We start from the raw sequence: 22,541 nt of genomic DNA on the forward strand, positions 1-22,541 counted from the left end.
CTGCTACCATCAGGAAGGCTCCTCAACAAATTCTAAGCTCAAAGTTAAACCCTAAACAAAGTTTGAATCAGTTGAAATCTAGCTTGCTGCAACCTCTTCGAGCCTCTGTACCCTCAAACTCCTTAAAATCATCTTGCCGGTGGAAACTCCGTCTTCAAAATATTCACTCGGACGGCAACAAAGTCAATCTGAATCGTGCAAATATTCTGAAACTTTTCGCATGTATCCCACCACTACGAGCAATCTCCTCAGATGATATCAAGAATGTGGAATACATAACAGAATTAGCATCCGACCAAGTTCTTCTCCATCTATCATCTGCAGCTGTGAAAAACTTGCTATTAGAGGCAAATGAGGATCTTTTGCTCTATGGTTTTGATCTGACTGTTGAACCCGCTCTTACGAGAACCCCTTTATCCTTCAAGGCGAACCATGATAATGAAGAGCTTCGCAAGATTGATCAACGATCTGCCCTGCGGCAATCTCTAGCGCCCTCATCAGACATTTGCAACGCCACAATGCATCAAGCATTGGAAGGAAAGGCTATAAATGAGCGAAGATTCCCTAAAGGCCCCAGAAAGTAACCATGAGTCAATTCTGCTCAGCAGTAATTAATTCTACTCTCATGGAACACGCGTGGATTTAAGCATCTTTTCAACACCTTTCAAGAACCTCTGGAGAATGTGTTTGTTATCTGCTTACAGGGAACTTGGTTACGCGACCCACCGTCTTGTGATGGATTCACCATTCTGATAAATCCAGCCAGTAAAAACACCAAAAGTCGCCCCTTTTCCGGCCTGATAACCCTTCTAAAAATACAGAACTGGTGGTCATTAGTAGCTTCTTCCAATCCTAATCCATTTGTTCAAAGTACATTGGTTAAACTATCACTGTCTAACAATACTTCAAACCTGCTGATAATCAATGGTTACTGGAATCCTGCGATGATTTCAGCTTCATCTTTCATTGATGCAGTATTGACAGAAATCGATGAAACTTTTCTAGCATATCACAACGTCTCTGTGCTAATATGTGGCGATCTTAATTGTAGTTGGTTTAGATATGATCCTGCCACAAAGACAAAAGCTCGGCTTCCCGATAGTGAAGTCATTTGTAGAGGTCAAATTTGGTTTCGCGAACTCCTCCAGCGCAATTGTCAAATGATGAATGGTGCTATTAATGGCGACTATCCACCTTATCCGACTTGCCACAGTATGAGCAGTTCAAATACCCTAGATTATATCTGGGCTTCGATGGACCTTTTCGACAAAGCTATTTCTCTTAATGTGCAGCCGATATTACACAGTGACCATGATCTGCTACAGCTTGTCTGGCTGTCTGGCTGGAAGCTCGTTCCTGTATGTCAGAAAAATATCCTTTTCAATTACAAACAAATGCCGCAGGTAACAGGTTGGTCACAAACGGCAAAGCAATTGCATCTCTAAGCCAGAGTTTAAAAGCGCTACATACCGTAGAATACGCCCCTTTGCTGAGTGACTACACTATGAAAATCTCTAATTCAAGAATGTTTGGGTCTTCTCCAAAACATCTTTACAGTGCTGAAATAGCCTTAGCAAAAAAATAATCATCTGTCGATACGAATTTGGAGCTGCAGCACAGCAGCAGGGCTTCACCGGGCAAACCAACAGTCCAGGAGTTGGAGCAGGCGTCCTCTTCATGTTCTTCTTCAGATTAATTCATCCAGTGGTTGACTCTGCCTTCCAAGCCAAAAAAGCGTCACCTTTTATGCAGGTTTCTCCCATTCATTTCAACCTGGCTCTCAGTCACCCAGCAGGGTGTCTGTCCTTGCCAGACAGCCAGCCGGACAATCACCTTGGAGAGCTAAGCACAGGGAGTTTCGGGCACCTCCCTCACTTCCTGCCCCCCACCAGACTTTCTGAAACAGAGGCGGGCTTCACTCGTGAATACGGCCAAAGACAAAATTAACAAAGGGACCTGTTAGGGAGAATTCCAAAATGACTAATTACCCTTACCTACTGAGTTCCTCAGCAGCTTTGCTGGATTTCTAGGATTTATTTTTTCACCTGGAAAGAGTGTGAGCCTTTTTTCCCACTCTTACATGTGTTTGGCTTTGTATGTTTTACCTTTTTATGTGATCTTGGGCTATGGAGCCTCACCTACTCCTTAGACCTCATCTTTTTACTATGTGTTACACCGCACCTTCAGTGCAGTGACTCAGCATTGTACTTCAGACTTCCCATTGACTCTATATTTCTGGGACTGACTGCTGTCTCCCAGAAACATATAAAGTTGCCATTAACTTTATGTAGTCTCTTTAAACCACAGACCCAGTACACCCCATCTTAAATGGAGTATTGGAAAGGGTTAATCCTTATCCCTTTTTGTCTCTTTCTCTTGGAGCACTGTTTTTCTCCCTTTCCATTAAGGCTTGGCTGGTGGCAGTGGTAACTACCCTATTTTTCCTACTGTGGTTATCTTAAATAACCATGGTATTGTTTTAGGGTATCTTGGTAGCCATGAACTTAAACCCGCTTGACCATATTGTTTTTAATATTGTTCTGGCTGGGTTTAGTCGCCATTTCTTTTTGGAAAAGTCTTTCTCGTGTTTGTCTCTGCGTGCAAAACCAGGTTTGGTTCCTTTGTTCACCGTCTTTTCGTGGGCTTCTGCCAGAATCCCTCCTTTAGAGTAGGCAGGATGTGAGGGAGGGGTTTTAGGACCCTGCCATGGGTTCCCTTGGTAACCCGATTCACACTCCTGTTTGATTGGCTAGGTGACTGTCCAGCCAGGACAGCCACTCTGCTGTGTGATTGACAGCCAGGCTGTGTGAATGGGGGAAAACTGCATAAAAAGCAGGTCTCTGGGTATGGAAGAGCAGAGTCGCCACTGGAATGAAAGAACCGATGAGGAGCTGACAGAAGAGGACCGCTACAACGACTGAACTGCCCGGTGAAGCCCTGCTGCAGGTCTGAATCTTCAGAATACATCGACATAGAAGATCCTTCGGGAATCTTCTTCCCCTGAGCTGGTGGGACCAACCGGTTCACCAAAACTGCAAGCCAGGACTCCCTCCTCTGGTTGAATTTGCTGTACAGAGCTACAGTAGGCCGGATAGCCAGGAAGGTCGGACCCTGCTTGGGTTTTAAGGAGCACACCTTTTATTTGTTGCTTTGCTCTGCTGCGGGTTTCTTCCCTGGGTAGTGCAGGACCCTCCAGTCTTCCTACTTCGTATCAGTCTGACAGTCACTTCAGGATCCGTGAGCCTGCAGGAACTGCCAGGAATGTCCGCCTCAGCTACAGCTTTTTCTCCATTTAAGGTACTGTTCAACATACGGTTGTTCTTTTCGTTCAGCCGCGGTGAAAGTGTGTGAAATCTTTCTCCAATCTGAGGGCTTGTCCTTCTCTACTCTTTGAACTAATTTTTCTGATGACCAACTTCGTCCGGAACTCTTGGCGAAGACTTAACCGCAAACTCCTCTGAACCGTGTGATCTTGAGCAAAAGACTTTTGTCCAATTGACTTTGGCCCTAAGCCTATTTTTATTTGATCCTATCACTGGAGTTCATCTTTCTAGATTGCGCTGTTTACTTACCTGTTGGTGCTGGTGAATTTCTGCCTAACTTTGTATTTCCCTCCCTTTTTATTTCAGGAGTGCCATTTTGCTCCCACTTCATTTTGTGAGCTTAACTTGTCTGGAAACTATTGGGAGTAGTGTGGTGTGTTAAGAGTGTGATTTTTCAACTGCTTTACCTTAGTGAAATGTTATACAACTGAAAAGTAAATAAATGTATATTCTTTTACTTGGAAATCTTGAGGCAGTGTTTGTTTGAATCATAGTAACTGCTGTCCTTTATGTAAAAATGTGATACTGCTCACTTGCTCTTGAGATAAGTCTGGCTGCACAGCCATTGCTACCTGTTTACTGTGTAGTACAGGTCTGTACCAAAGGTGAATTTGTTCTGCCACTTGTAGTCCTAATTGTGTGCAGTGTTCCCAAAGGGTACAGCATATCATCCTGCCTAACCCTGGTGTATTGCAGTGAAGCTCAAGTATAGTAATTACACTTAGAGTGCTGCTATTACCTTGGATCAACTAACCACAAGGCTAACATCACTATAAAGCAATATTACTCATGTCTGATATGGAAAGCTACAGTCAGGAGACCCTCCTAAGTTACACTGCGGATTTTCTAAAAAATCTGTGTTGAGAAAGGAACCTCTCTGCCAACGGCAAAAAGTCTGAATTGATTGAAAAACTGTTAAAGAACGAAAGTCTGGGGAGTGGGTTTGAAATACCTGACGCTTCAGCAAATGTGGAAAGTATTGAGGATGATAATGTGTCTGTTAATAATGAGTTTGAAGAGGCGGATGTGTCTCCCAATGTAGGCCTCACTGCTCCCTTGCCTGCTCAGCAACCTCAACCCTTGTCCACTGGGACCCCCACAGGTCCTACACTCAGTCCTGAATGTATTGCTCTAGAGAAAATGAGGCTTGAATTGTAATTCAAACGTTTGAATGTTCAAACTGAACAAAAGCATCAAGAACTTAAGCTCAGAGAAATGGAGTTGAATCATGAACTAGAAATGAAAAGATTGTCTCTTGAAAATGCTTCTCTCCCAGAGTCTTCCTGGTATTCCAGTCCTAAGAAACCCCATATGCCTTAAGAATCTGTGGGTATGTATGAGGTTAAGCTTGATATTTTGGATTGGTTGGCCATGTTTGAGTATAACCATGGTATTTAAGGTCTTACAGGGAATCAATTGCTTCCCTGGCTCTTCTCTAGGCTACCCACTGTTGCATCTGATTTTGTGATGGAGTTGGGGGAGGTGGATAGGATGGATTATGAGTGTTTGAAGCTAGGTTTAATTGCTAGATTTCTGAAGACCCCTTCCCAGTACCTTAAGAGGTTTAGGATCCTCAAAAAGAATGATGGTACCCCTTGGGCTACCTGGGTATGTGAATGATTGAAACATGTAGATGGTTGGGTTAAGGGTTACAGAGTGAACAGTTATGAAGGTATGATAAATCTTGTTATGTTGGAGTCTATTTATGATGCCTGCTCTCCTGAGCTCAGACAGAACTTGGCTGATTCTAAGGAGATAGATCCAAAGAAGTTAGCTAAGGCTCCTGACTTGTGGGTTGCCAACAGGGCTATTCACAAGGATTCTGGGGCTACTCAGAGGAAGGATGAGGGAAAGCAGCCAAAGAAAGATAAAAAGGATAATTCTAATACATCCCACCCAAAGGAGGGCCTCAAACAGCAACATAAGGGTAAATCACAAGGAAAACCAAATCAGGCTAGTGTACCATCTGGATTTAAACCAGATGGCAGTCAGAACAAACTCCCATTCATCAAGACATTTTGGAAATGTTATATTTGTTGGTCAACTGGCCATGTGAAAGGGGATCACAGATGTAAGGGTAAACCTTCAGGGATCCACACTGTCTCCTCAGCCTTCTCCCCAGAGGAAGAAGTACCTATGGCAAGTGGAAATTGTCACCTACTAGCTGATGAGCCCATGAGAGTCTCAGCTAGTGTTTCTTTAGTGTCCCTGGGCTTGTGGGAACAACAGAATGTTGTCATGATCTCTGCTTCCAAAAGGTCAGGGTTTTCCCAACTCCCTTGGAAGCAGATCCATAACCCAGGTTCCGAGTGCCAACCAGTCCCAATTGGGACCTTTTGGACCCAGTCCTGGCGCCAGTGGCACCAGGCTCATAAATATGCCCAGTCCCAGCGCTGGAAGCGCCGGGCTCATAATGCTTGGGTGGACTTACCTGCAGCAGACCATGCTGCTTACTTGCCTGCCAGTTGAGCCTCTGATCCTCTTCTGTTTGGAACTACTTTTCCTGGTGGGTGGGGCAGGAGCCACTCCCTAGATTCAGAACACTGGAACTCTTCTGGAAAGCAGGAACTCTTTTCTTACCTAGGCGTGGCTGTGGAAGGAGACACCTAAGCACTACAGGAGGCTATTTAAACCACACCCGATGGATGAATCTTGCTTTGCGTTATTCTGCATCCTCTGCAGCACAACGCTCATCGTGTCTTCTGCATCTGATCCCGGGCCTAAGGAAAAAGGCTTACCATCCTGAATCCAGTCTTCAGCAACACCTATAAAGACAAGAAAGAACAGGTTAGCATTACGGTCTTCAGTGACAGCTCTTCACTTACCTGGTCCATCGGCTGTCACCAACGCCTTGCGCTGCATTCCGGCATCTGAAAGACAAAAGGTTACCAACTCTTCGCACGCTCCGGAGGCCTTCGGCGCTGCATCCCGCATCTGAAAGACAAAACAAGGTGCGTTTAAAGACATTGGGGAACTTTAATACTCACGTGCCATTACTCCTTTCCACATCTAACCCAGTGGGTATTCCGGCACCCTGCAGCCGCTCCGAACTTGTACCTGCAAAATAAAAAGACAGTTAGAGCGCATCGTGAAGCAGGCAACAAGCGCTTACTTACGTGCTTTCATGCGCTTCTATTCATCACACGGGCTCCATCTTCAACTCACTTCAGCCCGTCATCCGCCATCGCCGGAACCCTGCAAAACAAGAAACATCATTACTAAAGACTTTAAAGACATTAGAATTACTCGAAACTTACCGTTCGTGCAGTAAACAACGGACAGCAGTCCTCTGAAGTCAAGAGGCCTGCTCCCCTTATCCAGTGAAAAAACTGGTTACAGCACCCTGCCCCGAGGCAGATGGAGAGCATGGCGTTCACGTACCTAAGGTGAGAGCGTTAACCTTTGGGGTTCTACAGGAGAAGAGAAAGGGAAGAAGAGAGAGACATTCAATAACCCAGTTCCTTAATCCCATATTTTCTATCTGCAGACATCTTACCCTTCAAGTCAGACATACAGTGCACAGAGGTCCAGCCCAAAGAGCCAGCCGTGTGTTACACATCACCTTTGCAGATACGGTATACGCCCAGTCAAGACCGGCGCCTCTACGGGAATCAGGTGAGCGTTACAGAACGCAAAGCCTACCACAAAACTCCCGTCCAGGCGCTATGGAAACCTCGGATACCGACCAGCTAGCCCAGTTACTTGGGGAACTAAGGGCAGAAGTGCATGCAGCCCGTCAGGAAACGAACGCTCTAAGAAGGGAACTGATTATTTCCAAGGAGTGAACAGATGATCTCGCTAGACAATTGCTACAGTCACAAGCCGGACAGACCCCGTTACCCGCATCTGGGGGAAATCTTCCTTCTACATCCTCTATGAATCCAGTGCAGATCAACCTACCTGGGAATGTACCTCTGGCTCCGCCCGAACGATTTTCTGGTGACCCAAAGAGGTTTGCAGTATTTATCAATCAGTGCCGGTTGCATTTCTTATGCCGGCCAGCAGCCTTTCCAACTGATCAAGCTAAAGTAGCTTTCGTGCTTTCGTACCTTAGTGGCAATGCGGCAGACTGGTCGATCCCTCTAGTAAATCAAGATGATCCGGTCCTCCATGATTTTCAAGCTTTTCAGCTCAGTATGGAAATACTGTTCGCAAGACATTCACAGGGGCAGGCCTTGGACAATGAGCTTCTTTCGTTGCGACAAGGTAATCAAGACCTTTTGGCTTATATTGCGTCTTTCAACAGACTGATAGTGGAAACTCAATGGCTTGAGGACAAAAGGATTACGCTGTTTTATAGAGGTCTACGTGGAGAGCTCAAAGATGTGTTAGCCCAAGTAGTGAATCCCCCACAAGATAGTTCGGACTATATAGACTTAGTCGTTCAAATAGATCACAGACTGCAGAACAGGAAGGCCGATCGTTCCAAGTTTGATGCTCGAGTATTTTCCAAACCGCCAACTCCTTCCAAAGGAGTAGACTCTGGGGAACCCATGCAAATAGGGGGTCTGAAAGGTCCTCTAACACAAAAGGAGCGGGAAAGGAGAAAACAGTTGCAATTATGCCTCTATTGCGGAAACTCAGGGCACTTTCTTCGAGACTGTCCGGTGAAACCTGCCAAGAAGGCAGTAGGAGCTGCAGTTACCAAAGTTACAAACTCTGAGCAGGGAAACGACCTCGCCCGACAAGAATAGAGGTCCTCTTGCCGAGCGTGAAAACCAGTTCCGTGACCTCGCATTTCGTGATACCTATGGTCCTCATTAGCCCTGATAATCCGGATCGATTACATGCAATTGAAGCTTACGTCGACAGCGGTGCCATCGGCAATTATGTGGATCATGAAATGGTTTTGAGGATGAATCTAACTCTTTGTCCCAAGGCTGTAAAGGACGTCATTACTACGGTGGATGGTACGGAGATAGCCTCCGGGCCAGTAACGCATACCACTCAAGAGGTGACGCTAGTAAGTCAAGATGGACACATGAGAAGATCGTGTTCGATGTGATCAAGGCCCCTCAGTTTCAGATTATTCTAGGAATACCTTGGTTAGAGAAACACAATCCTCTGATCGATTGGCGAGCAAGAACGGTCCAGTTTCCAGAATGTGTCTCTACTTGTCACCCTCCACCTGGTGTTGCACTGGCAGCAATTTCTTCAGAGACTCCCCAGTTACCTCCCGAATACCTAGAATACCAAGATGTTTTCCGGAAGGATCAGGCTAACTCTCTACCTCCTCATAGGTCTTATGACTGCCAGCTAGACCTGATACCTGGATCTAGTCCTCCTTGTAGTAGAATTTATGCCCTCACCGAGCCTGAGAACCTTCACCTTCGACAATACCTGGATCAATACCTGGCAAATGGGTTTATTCGTCCTTCCAAGTCCCCTGCTTCTTCAGCTTTGTTCTTCGTTCCAAAAAAGGAAGGAGACCCTAGAACTTGTATAGATTATCGCTCCCTGAACCAGATCACCGTTAAGAATAGATATCCGTTACCTTTGATCCCTGAACTCCTGGACCAAGTCAGAAAAGCATGCATATATACAAAGCTGGATCTTAGAGGAGCTTACCACTTGGTACGAGTAAAAGAGGGCGATGAATGGAAGACGGCCTTCCGCACCAAGTATGGGCTATTTGAATATCAGGTCATGCCCTTCGGACTTTGCAATGCCCCGGCCGCCTTTCAATATTTTATGAACGATGTCCTCAGAGAGCTCATAGATGTGTGTGTTGTTGTTTACATTGACGACATCCTCGTTTATTCTTCATCGGAATCTGAACATCGGAAACACGTGAAAATGGTCCTCGAAAGATTGCGTCAACACAAACTTTTCGCTAAGTTGGAAAAATGTGTTTTCAACGTGACTGAAGTTGAATTCTTGGGATTCATATTATCACCTGGCGGAGTGCGTATGGATTCAAAGAAGGTCGATGCAGTTCTCAAATGGCCATCACCATCCTCCGTAAAAGGTGTGCAAAGCATGTTAGGCTTCGCTAACTTTTACCGCAGGTTTATCCCCGAATTCTCTCGAATAGTCCAGCCCATCACTGCCTTGTTAAAGAAAAACAAACGTTTTGAATGGTCTACCGAGGCGGAACAAGCTTTCCAGGATTTGAAGACTAAATTTATCTCTGCACCAATCTTAAAACATCCTCGCCCCGAACTCCCCTACATCGTGGAAACTGATGCTTCAAGCCTTGCCATGGGGGCAGTTCTATCACAAAAGGACCCGGTAACCAATCAGTTGCATCCCGTGGCATTTTGGTCCCGCAAATTCTCGCCTCCTGAAATCATTTACACGATTACTGACAAGGAACTTCTGGCTATCAAGTCTGCCTTTAAGGCTTGGCGGCATTATCTGCTGGGGGCCCGACACACCGTTACTGTGATTACGGATCACCGAAACCTGCAATATTTGAAAACCGCAAAAGCCCAATCCTCTAGACAACTCCGTTGGGCATTATTCTTTGCCGAGTTTGACTTCATAATTACCTATCGACCTGGTACAAAGAACGGTAAAGCTGATGCCCTTTCTCGGATGGGAGTGGAAGAACACTTGATCAACCCTAAACCTGTACCAATCATTCCCGAACAAAGAATTCTGGGTGTAATCGCCACAGAATCCATAGAGGAAGTTAAGGATAAGGCCAGGCAACTTGTAACTCCAGCAGACATACAGAATTGGCATCTGCAGGGAAAGGACTTTGCAGTAAAGGACAATTTATTGTATTTCCAAGAACGATTATACCTACCCAGAACAGATTTACAGAAAAAAGTAATCTCTTGTTATCACAATTCTTTAATGGAAGGACATCCCGGTATGGCCAAGACCTCAGAAAAGATCAAGCGCTACTTCTGGTGGCCGTCTTGGAAAAAAGATATCAGAGACTTTATAATGTCCTGTGGAGTATGCGCCCAAAACAAGAGTCAAAAGGAAAGACCAGCAGGCCTCTTACGCCCTATTGACATCCCACCTCGCCCTTGGCATACGCTTTCTATGGACTTCATCACCGATCTACCTCCATGCTCCGGATACAATACGATTCTAGTAATCGTGGACTTATTCTCCAAGATGGCGCATTTCATTCCGCTCAAAGGCTTGCCAACAGCAGCAACTCTGGCCCGAGAATTTCTCGAAAACATCGTCCAACTGCACGTTTTTCCTTCGGTTCTAATTTCGGATCGAGGTAGTCAATTTATTTCTCATTTTTGGCGAAGTTGCTGTCGGTCGGCTCAAATTGATGTGAGACTATCGACCAGTCACCACCCTCAGAGCGACGGACAAACCGAGAGGGCCAATCAAACTCTGGAACAGTATTCACGCTGCATGCTGCAACAAACTGAAAAAACTTGGAAAGACATCCTTTGGATAGCCGAATATGCCTACAATAACTCTGTCCATTCGGGAACTGGGAAAACCCCGTTTTTTCTTTTGTACGGCAGTCACCCTCGAACCTCGGAGTTGGATCCCCTCCAAGATCTTGAAACACCAGCAGTAGACTACCTGCATTCTACAATCACCCAAGCCTTTAAGGAAGCTGTTTCTCACCTTCAAAGGGCTAAAGAACAATACAGGAAAGAAGCAGATCAACATCGGAAGGAAGCCCCTCAATATCAAGTAGGGGATCAAGTCTGGTTATCCACCAAATATCTACCTCTAAAAGGGCCACGCACATTCAACCCAAGATACCTTGGTCCCTATTCCATCACTACAATAGTAAACCCAGTAGCGGTCAAGTTGGACTTGCCCCCGCACATTAAGATACATCCGGTCTTCCACGTCTCTCTATTAAAACCCGTGCAACCTCAAACCCGACTAACTAAATCTCCAAAACCTATCCTAGTTGATGGAGAACTCGAGTTTGAAGTCAAAAGCATTCTGGACTCCAAGATCTCCAAATCTAAACTATTTTACCTAATTGACTGGAAAGGCTACGGCCCCCTAGAGAGATCCTGGGAACCTGCTGAATATGTCCACGCTCCTCGCCTAATCAAAAGATTTCACCGAACATTTCCTGACAAGGCAAAACCCCCGGAGAAGCCCGGTTTGGGAGGGGCCTTGAGGGGGGGTACTGTCATGATCTCTGCTTCCAAAAGGTCAGGGTTTTCCCAACTCCCTTGGAAGCAGATCCATAACCCAGGTTCTGAGTGCCAACCAGTCCCAATTGGGACCTTTTGGACCCAGTCCTGGCGCCAGTGGCACCAGGCTCATAAATATGCCCAGTCCCAGCGCTGGAAGCGCCGGGCTCATAATGCTTGGGTGGACTTACCTGCAGCAGACCATGCTGCTTACTTGCCTGCCAGTTGAGCCTCTGATCCTCTTCTGTTTGGAACTACTTTTCCTGTTGGGTGGGGCAGCAGGCACTCCCTAGATTCAGAACACTGGAACTCTTCTGGAAAGCAGGAACTCTTTTCTTACCTAGGCGTGGCTGTGGAAGGAGACACCTAAGCACTACAGGAGGCTATTTAAACCACACCCGATGGATGAATCTTGCTTTGCGTTATTCTGCATCCTCTGCAAGACAAGAAAGAACAGGTTAGCATTACGGTCTTCAGTGACAGCTCTTCACTTACCTGGTCCATCGGCTGTCACCAACGCCTCGCGCTGCATTCCGGCATCTGAAAGACAAAAGCTTACCAACTCTTTGCACGCTCTGGAGGCCTTCGGCGCTGCATCCCGCATCTGAAAGACAAAACAAGGTGCGTTTAAAGACATTGGGGAACTTTAATACTCACGTGCCATTACTCCTTTCCACATCTAACCCAGTGGATATTCCGGCACCCTGCAGCCGCTCCGAACTTGTACCTGCAAAATAAAAAGACAGTTAGAGCGCATCGTGAAGCAGGCAACAAGCGCTTACTTACGTGCTTCCAGGCGCTTCTATTCATCACACGGGCTCCATCTTCAACTCACTTCAGCCCGTCATCCGCCATCGCCGGAACCCTGCAAAACAAGAAACATCATTACTAAAGACTTTAAAGACATTAGAATTACTCGAAACTTACCGTTCGTGCAGTAAACGACGGACAGCAATCCTCTGAAGTCAAGAGGCCTGCTCCCCTTATCCAGTGAAGAAACTGGTTACAGCACCCTGCCCCGAGGCAGATGGAGAGCACGGCGTTCACTTACCTAAGGTGAGAGCGTTAACCTTTGGGGTTCTACAGGAGAAGAGAAAGGGAAGAAGAGAGAGACATTCAATAACCCAGTTCCTTAATCCCATATTTTCTATCTGCAGACATCTTACCCTTCAAGTCAGACATACAGTGCACAGAGGTCCAGCCCAAAGAGCCAGCCGTGTGTTACACATCACCTTTGCAGATACGGTATGCGCCCAGTCAAGACCGGCGCCTCTACGGGAATCAGGTGAGCGTTACAAATGTAGATGTTTATAATTCTATCCCAGATAATACCAAACAGTATTATAAGGATATTGTTCTTGAGAATGGACAGGAAACCCCTGCCATCAGAGACACTGGAGCCAGCATAATTGTGGTGGATGAATTATTTTTCAAGGTGGAGGATGTTGCTAAGGCACCCAAACGCCTCACCAAGTTAGATGGAGGCCCTGTGCAAATGCTTCCCCAGTTACCAGCTCTCATCCAGTGTAATGATATGACTGTCAAAATACCTGTTAGTGTGCAGAGTGAAGTGCCTGGGAGAGGCCTGTTGGCTAATGACCTGAAAACTCTTGGAGTTGTGTCAAGCACCCCCAGGCCTCACAGTAAGAGGAGACAGGAGCTCACTAGGCCTACAAGAGAGAGTACCTTGAGAGGCTCTCCAGAGGAGCTGATAGAGGAAACAATCACTCCCACTTCACAAGGGTTGCTCACTGATATTTCTAAGAAAACAGAGCCAAAGGGGAAACCCAAGATCTCCAGGAAAAAGTCAGACAGCACCCCTGTGCTACCAACAAGGACATCCCGATGATTGTCCAAAGTCACACCTGTTTCTCCCCCACTTGCTGAGACAGAGTGTGAGGTGCAACCATGTGTGGTTCAGCCAGTTTCCTAAGGATCAGATCTGGAGGAAGACACTGTCTTAGTTGGAGATCTTGACCCTGTTGACCATCCTGAGCGTAGTCTTTACTGGCAGAAGGTGAAGCCCTGTGCGGAGGCAAGGGCTGTGCTTCATGATTCTACAGTGTGTTTACTACAGCGCTGTTGAGCCGCTGTGGCTCTGGTTTTCTATCCTTATTGAGGCGATTGAAGTCTGTGTACACTTTGTGAACAATAGAATACTTTGCAAACAAAGTTCCCAACATCGCCGCTTACCGAAGGAGAAGAGCTTTGTTTTTTTTTGTTTTTTTTTAAACACCTGACACCTGAAGTGCGGCAGGAAGCCACACCCCCTGGTTTTGGACCCGGAAATAAAATCCAGGGCTCTGCACCCTTGCGGCATGAAGCCCTGTGCGGAGGAAAGGGCTGTGCTTCGTGATTCTACAGTGTGTTCACTACAGCGCTGTTGAGCCGCTGTTTGGCTCTGGTGGGCGAAGCTAAGAAGCCAGCGCACCAGCCTGCTCTCAGCCCGCTGCATTCGCCTTGACTTCTTTCTGTTCTACTTTTTTGCCCGGATTCGTGCGAAATGACTCTGTCTGCGGAGGGACCTCAGACGCGGAAAAAGTCTGCACAGCTGAGACGTCTGCCAAATCCCTGGTCCACAATGAAGGCAGCCGCCGGGGACAAGGTAAGCAAAGCCACTGGACGGGCTCTATTGGCTTTACATTCCGCTAATGTTCCAATATTGACTTTGGGTGCCCCTACACTACAGAATTCATCAGTGTTGCAACCTGACGCACAGTGTCAAGTATCTGCACCCCAACTTCATCTTTATTCACATGTCCTGCTGCTTCTGCAGTCCAAGCCATTTCTTCTTTGCATACTAATATCAACCCTAATCGAGTCGCTACTCATGAACAGTCCTCTAGAACGCACGCTGTGGAAATTGATGTTATCAGCTGTGGCACCGCAAATGCTGTTCCGGCCAGTGCTTCTATTGTGCCCTTGGTTTGCCTGTTAGACATCCAGGCCATCCATCAGCAACAAACCTTGGACGATCCCCCTACCCACTCCACACTCATTCCCTGTCCTTCATCTGACCTTGTGGCGCTGACACAGCCCTCTTCCCCCATTAGTTCTGCCATCTCCTCTGAGTTGGCTTCTTTTGCCTCCACAGCGCCTGATACTGTCAAACCAAATGATCCAATTCAAAACATTGCTTTGTCTTCTGATAAAAGAAATTTGCCACACTCGATCAGCAACGAGGAACTCCTGAAGATTTTGAACTCTGTGCTGAATTTTCAACTGGCCTCTTCATTGAGTTTTAATCAACATTTGGCGTCTCCTCTGTCTCCTATGCCCATTTCTGTTACAAATTGCCCTCCCTTTGATAGGGCCATTTTGCAGCAGATGAAATCTCCAAGCTGTCCTCTGTCAAAACCTTCGTCAACAAGGACGGGAGTGCTCTTCCCTCCTGCACTAAATACGACTTTTGCTACTGTCTCCGGAATCCTGTCTCCAACTCAGATCTCATCACCTGCAAGTAAAAATGTATCGAGGCCCCTTGAAGCTGTTCAATACTCCTCGTCCGTCTCTACTCTTACAATCTCCTCAATGAATCCTATTGTGATGAAGATAGCTGGTCGAGCTTCTTCAGACTCTGCGTCCGATCACTTTGAATTTGGCAATGACAGTACCTTAGCTTGCCAAGCGCCGGAGCATGGTCGACCCTCTACGTTGAACTTAAATGAACCATCTTTGGATGTTCCTCCCTCCTTTGCAGTTAATTCGCTTGTCCAGGACTCTCAACTACCTCACACTCACCTTGAGCGGAGCGCGATTGCTCGTGCTAGCCGCTTGCAACGGGTTGCTGAGCTAAAAGCAAGGGGTACCTCCTCAACTCCCTCCATGGGTGGGAACTCTTTGATGAATGCAAGTACCCCTCATGCTTCTTTGGCTCATTCCAGAAATGTCACTCATGAGCCAATACATGCTGGAAATCTCAGTTCCTTAAATCCGCAATACATCCTTGAAAGTTAAGTGTGTTCTTCGGCGTCTCATGATTTCATCCCACAATCATTGGGCATTACCATCGAAGCCCTTACGCAAATTCATAACAATGTCCTTGCCGCCTCAGCTTTTGCATTAGCTCCGTTTTCAAAACTCCTTGAATCACTGACAGGGATAATAAGTGACCAAGGAGCTGCTCTTCTCAACCTAACAACAAAAATTGACCAACTTGAGCAATTTACAGGCTTTTTGCAAGTCCAAATGGAGTCTAACGCTGAAAATTCAGTGAGATGGCAAGACAGGTTGAGCGATTTGGCAGCTCGTCACCACTGCCAAAGTGACTCCCTGATGGATGGTTTGATTGAATCAGTGAAATGGATGTGAAAGAATGCTAATTCTTTTCCATTGGAAACCTCCAATAAACATGACAAACTGCTTGGATCTCAACATCTACATGGACAGAGGCTCCAGTCGTGCCTGCCAAAAACACGGTCCAGTCTGGCCCCATGGCGAGCAATTTAGCAGACGGCCATGGAGGTCCAGACTCTACCATGACCACAGAATTCGCTGTGGCTCAAACCATCAATGCCACAGCAACTGAGATCCCAGCTCAAGTCCAAACATCCGATCATGTTGCCTCTTCAGGGAACTCCTTTGACATATTTAAAGGCCCTGTAAAAACTATTACATCGAGCCTTGACATCAAGCTTCAAAGAGCTTCTGTAAAACAAGCAAAGCAACCTAAGAAAAAAAGTTTTCCACCGAAACAAGTACAACAACATGTGAAAAAATGTATAAGAAACATCACAACCACTAAAAAGACAAGGATTTTTGATCGGAAAGTCAATCCAATGCATGCAGTTTCTACTGCCTTAAATTGTTCATTGAGAGATACAGGAGATCTACCGGAGCCTGCAAAGATTTCTGTCAAACGCCGGCGAGTGGAATCAAGTGCTATTACCACCAACAATGTCACCCCTGACTCTTCTATCGATTTATGCAATATATCGACCTATTTGGTCGACCTTGACGATACTAATGAAGTCTCTGGTGTGGCCTCTGGGGTCACCCTAATTGAGCCCCTTGTGATGGAAAAATCAGTTTCCACTGGAATCCCGAGAAAGATGTATTCTGGTTCCAATGCAAGTAAGCCCACTGCTACCATCAGGGAGGCTCCTCAAAAAATTCTAAGCTCAAAGTTAAACCCTAAACAAACTTTGAATCAGTTGAAATCTAGCTCGCTGCAACCTCTTCGAGCCCCTGTACCCTCAAACTCCTTAAAATTATCTTGCCGGTGGAAACTCTGTCTTCAAAATATTCACTCGGACGGCAACAAAGTCAATCTGAATCGTGCAAATATTCTGAAACTTTTCGCATGTATCCCACCACTACGAGCAATCTCCTCAGATGATATCAAGAATGTGGAATACATAACAGCATTAGCATCCGACCAAGTTCTTCTCCATCTACCATCTGCAGCTGTGAAAAACTTGCTATTAGAGGCAAATGAGGATCTTTTGCTCTATGGTTTTGATCTTACTGTTGAACCCGCTCTTACGAGAACCCCTTTATCCTTCAAGGCGAACCATGATAATGAAGAGCTTCGAAAGATTGATCAACGATCTGCCCTGCGGCAATCTCTAGCGCCCTCATCAGACATTCGCAACGCCACAATGCATCAAGCATTGGAAGGAAAGGCTATAAATGAGCGAAGATTCCCTAAAGGCCCCAGAAAGTAACCATGAGTCAATTCTGCTCAGCAGGAATTAATTCTACTCTCATGGAACACGCATGGATTTAAGCATCTTTTCAACACCTTTCAAGAACCTCTGGAGAATGTGTTTGTTATCTGCTTACAGGAAACTTGGTTACGCGACCCACCGTCTTGTGATGGATTCACCATCCTGATAAATCCAGCCAGTAAAAACACCAAAATTCGCCCCTTTTCCGGCCTGATAACCCTTCTAAAAATACAGAACTGGTGGTCATTGTAGCTTCTTCCAATCCTAATCCATTTGTTCAAAGTACATTGGTTAAACTATCACTGTCTAACAATACTTCAAACCTGCTGATAATCAATGGTTACTGGAATCCTGCGATGATTTCAGCTTCATCTTTCATTGATGCAGTATTGACAGAAATCGATGAAACTTTTCTAGCATATCACAACGTCTCTGTGCTAATATGTGGCGATCTTAATTGTAGTTGGTTTAGATATGATCCTGCCACAAAGACAAAAGCTCGGCTTCCCGATAGTGAAGTCATTTGTAGAGGTCAAATTTGGTTTCGCGAACTCCTCCAGCGCAATTGTCAAATGATGAATGGAGCTATTAATGGCGACTATCCACCTTATCCGACTTGCCACAGTATGAGCAGTTCAAATACCCTAGATTATATCTGGGCTTCGATGGACCTTTTCGACAAAGCTATTTCTCTTAATGTGCAGCCGATGTTACACAGTGACCATGATCTGCTACGGCTTGTCTGGCTGGAAGCTCGTTCCTGTACGTCAGAAAAATATCCTTTTCAATTACAAACAAATGCCGCAGGTAACAGGTTGGTCACAAACGGCAAAGCAATTGCATCTCTAAGCCAGAGTTTAAAAGCGCTACATACCGTAGAATACGCCCCTTTGCTGAGTGACTACACTATGAAAATCTCTAATTCAAGAATGTTTGGGTCTTCTCCAAAACATCTTTACAGTGCTGAAATAGCCTTAGCAAAAAAATCATTGATGAAGGACCTACGTCAAATTAAAAGAGAACTCAGCAATTCTTGGGCAAAGGCAAAGAAAGTTAAGGATCGACGCAAGATCTACCGCAACTGGCTAAGATCGAATTTAATTGCAATTGACCAAAGTCGAGCAGAAACAATGCTGAAACTCCTTGTCACCAAGAACAGACATGAAATTTGGACAATCCTGAACAAGGGCTCTTCTAAATCTATTCCATCAAGTTCTAATGAAATCCCAAGTAATAAATGGCGAGATTATTTTACCGCCATTTATGAAGAGCCGGAGTCTGAAGCCCCGAAGCAAACTATAGTGACATCTGCCACTTGGGACATAATACCTTCCTGCGAAGAGCTTGAGAGCTTGATCTCCAAACTAAAGAACTCGCAAGCTTCTGTACCGGACCAAATTTCAAATCTTATGCTTAAAAAGCACAAAGTTTTGTGGGCCAAATTTATCAACGGGCTATTTTTTTCAGATCACAAACAGCAAGAAACTTCCATCCTCCTGGTCAAAAGCAATTGTGGTGCCAATATACAAGAAGGGCTGTTGGGCTGATCCAGCAAACTATCGCCCGATCGCCCTCTTTGATACAATTGGGAAAATCTTTGGTTCCATCCTGCGACAACGTCTGGTGAATTGGGCTCTCTCTGCGGGTATAGTCGATTGCCGCCAAACGTGCTTCACAAGCCAAGTCGGCGTTGATGTAAACCTCACAATTCTGTCAATCTTAAAATTGTCAGCACTGGAGGCCAAGAACATTTTTTTCTTTGCGTTTGTTGATCTCCACCAAGCCTTTGATACTGTTAATCGCACCAAATTATGGGCCAAACTACGATCTTGGCAATGCCCAGAAATGCCGCTAGACCCTATAATCGCCCTGCACTCTAATACTTCAATCCAAATAAGAGTGAACTCACAGGGAGATCTTACCGAATCAATAAGAACATTTAAAGGGGTCAAACAAGGATGCCCACTAGCAGCAGACTTGTTCAAACTTTTTCTTGCTGATTTGCCAAAGTGGCTAGATTCTGTCCATTGCTTCCCACCAAAGCTGAATGGATGCTTTGTTAATTACGTGGTCTACGCAGACGACATAGTGTTGGTTGACCAAACCCAAATAAGATTACAACACCTGATTCTTCGTTTACACGAGTTCCGAACTGCTAATGAACTGCTGCTAAATACTGAAAAAACGAAGTACATAAGTATTGGCCGATCCATGTCAAAGAAGGATAAGAGCTACAGATGGTTCATTAAAAAAAAAAAAGGCCCTAACTGTTGTCAAGTCAATTCGCTATTTGGGCGTAATGGTAAATGACTCAATCTGTGAAGCCGCTTGGATTAGCGACCTGGTAACCAAAACAAAAAATGTGAGTATCCAAGGTGCAAAAATCAACAAGGACTACGGGAAATTTTAAACAACTCCTGTAATCATGTTCTACCTTCAGAAGGTAATTCCAACTCTTACCTTCGGTGGCGAATGAGCCTGGAATGTCGCCCATAACCTGTGGCAAAAATTAGGAGGCATGTTTTGGAGGCGTGTGCTACCCTTCCTAATTATATTTCAATGTCAGCTCTGAGATATGAAATAGCCCTAAATTCAATCTACATGACAATTGTGTGGAAATCATTATCCACTTTACGCAAAATGCTGCTTGGTTCTTCCATTTCTGCATATAAAATCTTTCAGAAATTACATGCAATTATGGAAGATGCTGGCATATATGAAGAAGAGCTACTTTGTCGTCCCCAATATGCCAAAAAGAAGCTAGCTGCATGGGACTGGATAACAACTTATAATAATCGCCTAGCATTCAAAACCTCTCTGCCGACCATCAGAGGTTTGATGAAACTACATCTGCAACCCAAATATCTTACGAACTGTCCATCTCGTCACCACAGGTCACAGTTCCTTAGACTCAGATTGAATGCTTTAAACACCAACGAAATGCTTTGGCTACTTAAGAACAAAGAGACAACAACCAACACTTGTCGATTCTGTAAATCATATGAAATGGAGTCCTTAAAACATCTAGTTACCGCATGCCCGATGCTGATGAACTTGCGTGAACTTCACTTAAGTGAATTTAAACCTCAACTTTATATGCCTGATGACTGCTGGGAGCATGTTGTAGCAGGCCATAACATAAAACTCTCCTGTGATTTAATTAATTTTCTCGATGCATCGTTGCAGTTAGTTTCAAACTGAGTTACAAATACGATCTCATGAACTTGATGAGGTTGTGCTTTTTCTGTGCTTATTTTCTTCTGTTATCATCTGTTTTTGATCTTACCTTGATTTCTTTTGTATTTTTTATTTCATTTGAGAACATCGATCTTGGTCTACAATCCATTGGTATGGAGTGGAGAGTTCATTTTTTTTTCCTGGAATTAATGTAACAAAAGTTTAATAGAATATATTGAACTGAAGTTTTATAATGAACTAAAAATAAATAAAACAGGGCAGATTTCAGCAGAGGACAGAGAGAGTGTCCTACTCTTGAAGGTCTTTGACAACAGGCTGCTAACCAACTTGATGGGCAAGAAGTTGGGAAGCGCAGGTTAAGCTGGGAAGATGGCCACTTCTACAATGAACCGACTGGGTCTATCCCTGGGGATTGCCAAAGAATTGTAGGGCCCCTTGCCAACAGACTCCAGTTCCTACAGTTAGCCCATGAGATAACTTTGGCTGGTCACTTGAGCTTGAAGAAGACCAGGGAAAGGCTCACCCTCTGCTTTTACTGGCCTAAAATGGGTGCAGAAGTTGACAAATTCTGTAGGAGCTGTCACACTTGCCAAACCTCTGGCAAGAGTGGAGCCAAGAATTTGTCACCCCTGGTGCCTCTCCCAGTAGTGGGAGCTCCTTTTGAGAGGGTGGGCATTGGCATTGTTGGTCCCCTTGCCTCTCCCACAACTTCAGGGAACAGGTTTATCCTGGTTGTAGTAGACCATGCTACAAGATACCCAGAAGCTATACCTATGAGAACTGTTATGGCTCAGGCTGTGGCTAAGGCTCTCCTTGGTATTTTTACCAGAGTAGGGTTTCCTAAGGAAGTGATATCTTACAGGGGATCCAATTTTATGTCCCACTACATGCAAACCATGTGGAAAAACTGTGGTGTCACTTACACGTTCTCTACAGCCTACCATCCACAAACAAATGGACTGGTAGAGAGATTTAATTGTACCATGAAGATCATGATAGGTGCTTTAGAGGAACCCCTTAGAAGAAAGTGGGACCTTCTACTGCATTGCCTTCTCTTTGCTTATAGAGAAGTCCCTCAGGAGGGAGTTGGTTAAAGTCCCTTTGAGCTTCTCTATGGCCATCCAGTCAGAGGTCCATTGGCCTGATTAAGGAGGGGTTGGAGAGTGCTCCTTCCCCCAAGCCAGTCAGAGTGATTGACTATGTGATAGGTCTCCGGAGGAGAATTTCACACATGATGGCAGAAGCTAGTGGTAACTTGAAAGCAGGTTAGGCTATGGTCAAACATTGGCATGACCAGAAGGCCAGATGCTTGAGTTTACTCAAGACCAGCTTGTATTGGTTCTTGTGCCAACAAGGCAGAGGACTTTGCAGGACAAATGGATAGAACCCTTCAAGGTTGTGGGCCAACTTGGAGAGGTGAACTATTTGGTGGATTTAGGCAGACCTAAGGAGGCTCCCAGAGTCTTTCAGACCAACCGTTTGAAGGTTTTTGTCTCGAGACCAGAAGTGGGAGCTTTGCTTCTAGCTTCAGCTCAAGAGGAGGACAAGACTAAACCTCTAACTGACCTCCTCAGAAGCCAAACGTTGGATGCGAAAATAGAAGGAGTTCATCTCTCTTCTCAACTGACTTCTGAACAAGAGGAGTGCACAGTTCTGTTAAATCAATTTGCCTCACTGTTTTGACTATCACCAGGCCTGACTTCTTGGGGCCAGCATGATATTCTCATTGGTCACCGTTTACCTGTAAAAAGCAGAGGTTACAGAATGTCAGAACATGTAAGATCCCACATAAAAGGAGAGGTCAACAAGATGCTTGATCTCGGGGTTATAGAGCCCTCTTCAAGTCCATAGTCTAGTCCAGTTGTTCTAGTATCAAAGGCAGGATCCAAGGAGTTGAGATTCTTTGTGGACTATAGAGCTCTAAATGTAGTCACTAAGATTGATGCCCATCCTTTTCCAAGGACAGATGAGCTGGTGGATAGACTTGGTTCAGCCAAATACCTCAGTACATTTGACCTAACTTCAGGCTATTGGCAAATAGCCCTGACAGACCATGCCAAGGAGAAAACCGCATTCTCAACCCCAGCAGGCCTCTACCAGTTTAAGGTTATGCCTTTTTTGATTGAGGAATGCACCTGGTACATTCCAAAGGATGGTCAATCAAGTTCTGAATGGGATGGAGTACTTCTGCATGGCATACTTGGATGACATTGCAGTGTTCAGCCCTACATGGAAAGAACATATTTATCACCTAGGATATGTTTTGCAGGCAC

Source organism: Ambystoma mexicanum, chromosome 3p (assembly GCF_040938575.1).
Source record: "Ambystoma mexicanum isolate Mex_15411 chromosome 3p, UKY_AmexF1_1, whole genome shotgun sequence".
NCBI classification, from domain to species: domain Eukaryota; kingdom Metazoa; phylum Chordata; class Amphibia; order Caudata; family Ambystomatidae; genus Ambystoma; species Ambystoma mexicanum.